General features: G+C 34.9%; 1 protein-coding gene across 1 annotated transcript in view; it reads left to right on the top strand.

Annotated features, from left to right (window-relative positions):
• The first annotated feature begins 5,050 nt into the window (after positions 1–5,050).
• ghra (growth hormone receptor a) overlaps positions 5,051–7,810 on the top strand; it is a 30,725-nt gene continuing 27,965 nt past the window's right edge. The window contains 1 exon segment of the mRNA XM_026270357.1: positions 5,051–5,382. The gene's annotated coding sequence lies outside the window, so the exon portion shown is untranslated.

The following is a 7,810-nucleotide window of genomic DNA, read 5'->3' as shown; positions in this document are numbered from 1 at the left end:
AGCATTAAGTGCATGTACTATTATTTTTTTATTATTATTTTTTGGTCTAAAATCCATTCCGGGTGGAAGAAGATGTATTGAATTATGTTTAGTCCTTTTGTATTTGCCTAAAGTAAGAACAGAATTGTTTCTCTTGCAATCTATTTTCTTACTCCTAAAATGATTATGTATAGCAATAATCATTGTCTTGAAAAAAAAAGAAAGAAAAAAAGGATGTTTTAAAATGAAATCGTAATTGCTGCAATTTGGATGCATTAAGTCTAACCTGAATGGAAGAGATGGCTGCCTGCTCTGTAATGAAATTTGACATAATGGAGAAAGTGTTGACCTTTCCGTATTAAAATCTTCTCTTTCATCTCCCCAGAAGCTCTTGCAAACAGTTTTCCTTCACGGGTCCCTCTCTAACTCACTCATGCCATGATTTCATGTAGTGAGACAGACTGTGCATTGTCTGCACCCATAAAAATAACAGGCCTGAAATCCTTTTAGAATAAATTGCCTGCTGAATTCCATGGATTATTTTAAGATTACATGCATCATTATTGCGGCTTAGTTTAATTGTTAGCAAATTAATGTAGATAGATAGATAGATAGACAGACAGACAGACAGACAGACAGACAGACAGACAGACAGATAGATAGATAGATAGATAGATAGATAGATAGATAGATAGACAATTTTGTGAGTAGTGTATATCGATAGATGCCCAGTTTTGTATTTCATTTCCTACATATTTCAGATAAATATGTAGGAATATCTTTAATATGATTCAGCTCTGCCAAACACTTCAGCTGTAAGAATACCTGTGGCATAGACCCGGCTCGTCTCAGAAACAGAGCTACAAGGATAAAGAGGTGGGTCATGAACAACGTGACTAACATATCAGTTCTTATGTTAAGATGTGAGTTGTTTACTCAGATTTTTCCATCATGACACAGTGGGTCAGAGTCTACAGAGTAGCATCTCTTTTCTGATAATGTATCATGGTTTTCCCTCTCCAAATGGCTATTTTTTTGTGTAAAAGCTTATAATGTTGTTGTTTTCTATCAGCGAAAATAATTAATCCTATTTTCTCTTCAGATAATACCTGTGATTTCCACTAGTGTTATTACGGTTACCATTCCTCCTCAAACAGGATAACAGAATTAAACAACAGGCCTGCAGTTCTGGTCCCAGCAGAGTATTTTTGTCAGAACTTTTCCTCCTTTTTACATTTTTATTCATGTTTTACTGACACATTGTAGTTTCTTTTTGTTGGATTAATAACAATATTTCACACGTGGCTCCATGTTCCCTCCCTTCCCCTCATACGCACCCATTTTTCACTGCCAATTAGAATTAAATGTCTTATTTGTATTCTTGTATGTTAACCTCCATTAGGATCATCCATGCGCAAGAAATTATGAGGAAAACATTTAATTTGCATACTACATTAAAACAAGGACTGGGATGCTAATTGTTTTGTTTTTTCCTCACCCACTGAGACTGTCAGCAGGTGGGTAAAAACATCTCTTTTGAGTTCTACAGCCTGATAAACATTTTCACTAGTGTTCATCAAATCATCCCGATTCAGTGTCCAAATCTGATGTTAGTAAGTTATTAAGATGTTATCTCCAAACAAAACCATGGCTGCATCTGAAACCACATACTTCCCTTGGGCCAAAAACAGAAAGTGAGAAGAGTAGTATGACTGAATTTATAGTGTTCATAAAACTCTGCTGGTGAGATTCTGATGTGCACATGACTTTACTATCCCATGAGGCCACAGGAGAGGATTTGTGAATGGCAGCGAGGCTATTAACTCTGGTAGGTCACATGATAATAACAACATGATGAATTTAGTACTTCTGGATATCATTCATAATACACACATTCATACTACAGTGTAGTCGGAACATATTTTTTTAAAACTGTTGCAGAAATTACTTATCCAAAAGAAGTACCTACTCAGATTTTATGCGATTTCAGACACACTGTTTCATTCAAGAATGAATCAGTGTTTTTGAACAAATAGGTTGAGTGAATAATTCAAATGACTTGATTTGAGAATGACGAACTGGTTAAATGAATTGGGTGTAACTATATCATGTGGAAAGATTTACATAAAAATCAGTCTTCAAACGCCACTTCAAGAATCTGATTTCAGTTCTGTTTTAACAGTTGATTGGCCAATCAAGTTTACATCCAGCCTTAAATTTCTTAGAACAACTTTAACTACAAAAAAAGAGCATTTGAGGAATTTTTCCGACAACTTATAAAAAATATAACCGCTGATCTTCTAGATGTGGATGGAGATTGCATTCTGTCTCTATTCCTGTCTAATAATCTGATGTTTCCCTTTTCCCTTGTACACCTCACTGTCATTTCAATTCCGCAACAACTTATACAACTGAAGTTAAATTAACGCCTCAGGGAACTTAAATCCAATGCTGTGTCCAACTACAACAGCCATTCTAATCCAATTGAAGCTTAGCTATACTGACACTGAGGTAAATACACATTAGCTTGGTGTGAGACCAGCTAAGTGAATTACGCTTCATTTGGAGCCAGAAAAGGCCATGTTTCGAGTGAAAAAGAACGATTTTACAAGTATTTCTGTTTTATACCACTTTTCAAGGTCCATCCGAAGGCTATTTTCCACCCAGCTGTTCATTTTCCAACCTTTATACTTTTTATAACTACATGCATCTAGCTAAACATTCTTCAAATCAGTAAGAAAAATCAGTTCCAAAACATTATTACTGGCAGAGTTGCAGTGTGTATGCAAAATGTGTACATATTGTATTCAGAAGTTCAAGAATGTGGGCTTGACCCTGAACCAAAATCGATTAACAGCAACAAAGTTGTTGGCCAAGCATGTGATGAACATTATTGAGATGAAATATAAGGGCAAGTTGCAGCGCTTGAAGTTCGGTGAAAGAGAAGTTGGACACTCAACATCTCGTCCAAGAGCTTTGTTCACATGCCACATTCGTTTAATGTGAAGTTGCTGTTTTTTCCACTCTCATTCACTGAGGCACTATAGTGAGCGAAGAATGGGCCCCTTTCAATGGACTACCCTTCTAAAATCTGATCAAAATTCACTACATGACTATCACACCTCAACATGTTATGGTTTCTTAGAAAGATTGTAATATTTAAAAAAAAAACTTGAATTTCTTATATATTTTTAAGACAGCTGTGGGTATGAGAACTAATAGCCTCTCATGTATTAAAAGCACAGCTCTTGCATTGATTCAATTCATAGTAAGCAGACAGGCAAGCTTCAGTAAAAACATGCAGACCTTGAGTTAGATTGTACCCTTTCACATCTGAGATCATGAATGATGAAGCAAAATGAATGTCTGTGATTAGAGGATGTAAGGTTTCTCAAGGCCTAATAAAACCAATATCAAACAACTCCATTAGAGCCAAATCCAGTAAATAATTATAAGGCAGGTCACATGTTAAAAGACACACGATGAACTCTGACCTAAAGTAAAGATGAGGTCATTTTAGCTGTACAGAGTACAGACAAACATTTACAGTGATTTGGATTCTATTCTTTCACTGCAAGTTAGAGACGACGAAAATAAAATATTCTCTGCCCTACACAAATATTATTGTCCTACAATTACTGTCATTACTCTCTTGCTGGCAGTTGTGTTGTCCTTATAATCTAGACAAAGAAATTCTTCCATACCAGCTCCATTGATCTGCAGTTCATTAACACAGAGATAACCTACAAAACCTAAGATTTATGTCATAGTAGTAAAGCAATTGAAATTTAAATGTCTAAAGACTACATGTCCAATGGACTTTCTTCAGTACCGTATATGTGACCCTGGGCTACAAATAAGGGTCCATTTTAAAAAAACTGAGGTTTATACATCATCTGAAAGCTGAATAAATAGATTACCATTGATGTATGGTTTGTTAGGATAGGACAATATATGGACTATTTGAAAATTTTGAATATGAGGGTGCAACATTTTTTTTTAATGAGAAAATCACCTTTAAAGTTGTCCAAATAAAGTCCTTAGCAATGCATATTAAAAATAAAAAATTAAGATTTGATATTTACGATAGATAACTTCCAAAATATCTTCATGAAACATATGATTTATATATATATATATATATATATATATATATATATATATATATATATATATATATATATATATATATCATGATTTTATTACATATAATGATTTTTGACAAAAATAAAAATCTATCATTTAATATATTGTTTTTGGGCAAGATTCGAAAAAGTTCAAAAGAGCATATTATTTGTCTTCATAGTTTGCAGTGATTTTTTTTTGTTTGTTTGTTTGTTTACAAAGAGGTAAACAAATGTGGGTAAGTTTGCCTCTTTTTTCCAAACTTTACACACAAATCCAAGGACTTTTTGCACACACAAAATGCAAAAATGCCTCACATCTCTTGCTAAATGAATCATTGCAGTCAAAACATCACAAACACACCTCAAAGCAAACATTTGCAATACCAGATTTTCGTGTTACATAGAGAGTTGTGTGTTGTGTTTTGCAAAAAGTGTCCTAAAAATTCAAAACTTATTCAAAGGCCGAGAATTAGAGTATGGTTTTGCAGATTTGTGTTGTTTTGGTGTTTGAGTGTCAGGTTTAAGAAATTATGCGACAAATAAAGATTTTGTGTGTAAGCAGCTGGAAAAACTGTAAATAACCAGAAAGGCTCTCTCCCTAACCAAAAGGAGTGCCCTGAGCTGGGTTTCTTTTAAAAACTGGTTGAAAAGAATAAGCAGTCTGCTCTCTCCCAAGTAAGCAACCAAAATAGTCTCCCTCAAAAACGCTGGCTCTCTAAAGTGGCCAAATACGATAAAAAGTGACCAGTGCTCACTTTTAAAAACAACAAAAGCCAACTCTCCGCGAGTGATCTATTCTCATTAAACTCACTCGAGTCTATGCGACATGAGTGTTGTGGATTTTGCGCGCGCTCAGCGCGTGGGAGAGCGCTGTATTTCGCAGCACGCGCAAGGACTGGAATATCTGTCGACAGGGGGCGCGAGCCAGTGACACTGCGATAGACCAGTAAATATGTGAATCTGAAGACTTGAAGTGCTACGCAGTCAACGTGAGACCCTTCAGGATCCGCGCTGTGCCCCCCACTCCCTCTGAACAAATCCCTGTCAACGTTTTTCAGCGCGTTATACCTAAAAACCCTGCAACGCGTTCAGCTGTTTTCCCGAAACGATGTTCGGGTGATTTTTGAGTTTGATCTGACCACGTTTTTACATCGTTTAAAAGGGGAGAACACCGAGAGACCCACAACACGCAAGTCTGTTGATCCGGATGAACGAACTGTTGAGAAAGTAAAAACTTGCAACAGAGTTCTCTCGCGGACAACTTCTCTGGAGCTGAGTGAGTCTTCTTATCAAGTATTCTTTGCATGGTATACATTTAAACATCTGTATTTTAAGTGGTTTACTGTAATACGTTGGCTTAAAGGGGTGTGCAAAGCTCGTGGAGCACAGGGCAGTAAACAATTTGCGAAATCGAGCACTTTTGCGCGCTGCGTGTGCAGTTTGGAAGTATTTTGATTGTAAGTAATGTTTTTCTTTTTCATTTGATGTTGTTCTGTCGTATAAGCTTTGTTCTGCACAGTGGGAATAAGGCAGAAATGTAGTTTACGCACTTCTCAGTGTTTATAAGGGGCCTCAGGTGGCTTATCTGCTGCGAAAAGTGTTTGAAAAATATTTATTGCTCTCGTTCAATCAAGGCCAGACTAACAAGTTAAACAGAGCGGGAATTCATGGACACATTTGCTGTTTATGCCTGTTATGAATTTGCATGACAGCTGGATTTGTGCACATGACATCTGTCATTCAGGTGTTTTCCGCATGTTTGACACACTTCGGGTCATAAATTGAAATTTATATATTATCTGAAAGCTGAATAAATAAGCTTTCTGCAATTATTTGAAAATCTGGAATCTGAGGGTGAAAAAAATCAAAATATTGAGAAAATCGTTCTTAGAATTGCATATTACTAATCAAAAAGTAAGTTTTTATATTACAGTAGGAAATGTACATAATATCTACATGGAATATGATCTTTACTTAATATCCTTAACTATTTTTTGACATTAACAATGTATTTTTGGCTATTGCTACAAATTTAGCCTACCCGTCCTACTTATGACAAATACGTCTCCTACTTTTGTCAAATTATTATAATTTCTGTGCTAATGTAAAATGAGATTTTATAAAATGAAGCACTCGATAACACGGAATATTTTAAAATAAATAACTTTAGAAAATTCTAAACTATTAGAATTTAATGTAACTAATTAGCTAGATTTACTTTAGCAGTATTAATAATATATTCATGCTTATATTTAAATGTGTTCCTAAAAAAAAATCAACCTACTAAAATTGAAAACATAATTTAAAATGTTGCCATAATCAATGATTCCCAAATAAAATGCTGCAGTGAATTTTTAATCACTTTGCATTTTAATATTGATGAAGAAAACAAAGCTTAAAAGTCTAAAAACTTAAAAAAAAAAAAATGTGTGGAGTAATAATAAAAAGGATTCTGACCACCTCTCAGACCGGAATGGCATTGAAATGAGACTGCAAATCTCAGACTCCCTGCATTTTATATTTCCAAGCAGCCATGGTGACATTACCTGTGCAATTCTTCAAAATCCTGAACAAAGAGATGTAAAGAGCACTGCAATCAAATTTCCCATGTTACAGATGCTTAAACAGAAGGTTATGAGTTCCCGATTGCAATAGGTCTGTGAATGAAGCACATGAACTTGTTTTAGATTGGCATATTCCTAAAACACTGCCTGAATTGAAATGTATGACATTTTTTTTTAAGTTAATCTACTGCTTTATAATTATTTATTTTTTGTAACTTTTTGCCAATATGAGAAGACCCCAGTTTACTTAGATTTTTTCCGACGTTTCTTTGTTGTGGAAAAGGTTACAGGTTGTACAGGTTTCATTTTTTAAGGCATAATATGCACAGAGCAGCTTATGTTATGTTTGATTGGCTGGTTTACACTCACAAAATGCTTCCCTAATGCTGTTTAGCTGCTGTTTAGAAGAGAAATGCTTCCTCTATGGGTTTAGTAAATTTTCACATGCTTATTGCAAAATGCCTTCTGCAGTTATTGAACCTGAAATTCATTATTCGTTTAAACTAATTCATTATAAAATTGTTGCCATCCCTCAGTAAACTGAATTACTTGTTTCAGCCTAATGTTTGTCTGCAATTAAATGTTTTCCGGCTGATAGTAATTGCTTTTTGTGTACCAGGCTTTGCAGGAACATTTTGTGTTGACTGAAATCACAGTTTACACATGCAGAGAGGAGATCAAGGTGCTGGTAATGGTAGAAGAGTTAAAGTTTAGCTTAGATATTGTATAAGTATTTGCACACGTTTAGGACACACTTATAATGTCCGCATATCAGGATGTAAAATATCAAACCAAGTGGCATCTGTAAACAGTTTTCTCAGAAATATTTTTTTTTTTTGAGCCAATCTTCCAAAAGTCTTATTTAGTGGAAGTCTGTTTTCCTCAAGTTAACACAGGTGTTCTAACAGAATAACCACAGCTGTACTTCATCACATTACCAAAAAACATAATGACATTCGAACAGCCACATGTAGGCGTATTGTTTTATTAATTAAAGGTGCTGTAGGGAACTTTTGCAAAAAAATATTTTTTACATATTTATTAAACCTGTCATTATGTCCTGACAGTAGAATATGAGACAGATAATCTGTGAAAAAAAGCCAGCTACTCTGGCTCCTCCCAGTGGTCCTATTGCCATTT

The sequence above is a fragment of the Carassius auratus genome, chromosome 8 (assembly GCF_003368295.1).
Source record: "Carassius auratus strain Wakin chromosome 8, ASM336829v1, whole genome shotgun sequence".
Lineage (NCBI taxonomy): Eukaryota > Metazoa > Chordata > Actinopteri > Cypriniformes > Cyprinidae > Carassius > Carassius auratus.
This window is presented reverse-complemented; position numbering and strand designations above follow the sequence as displayed.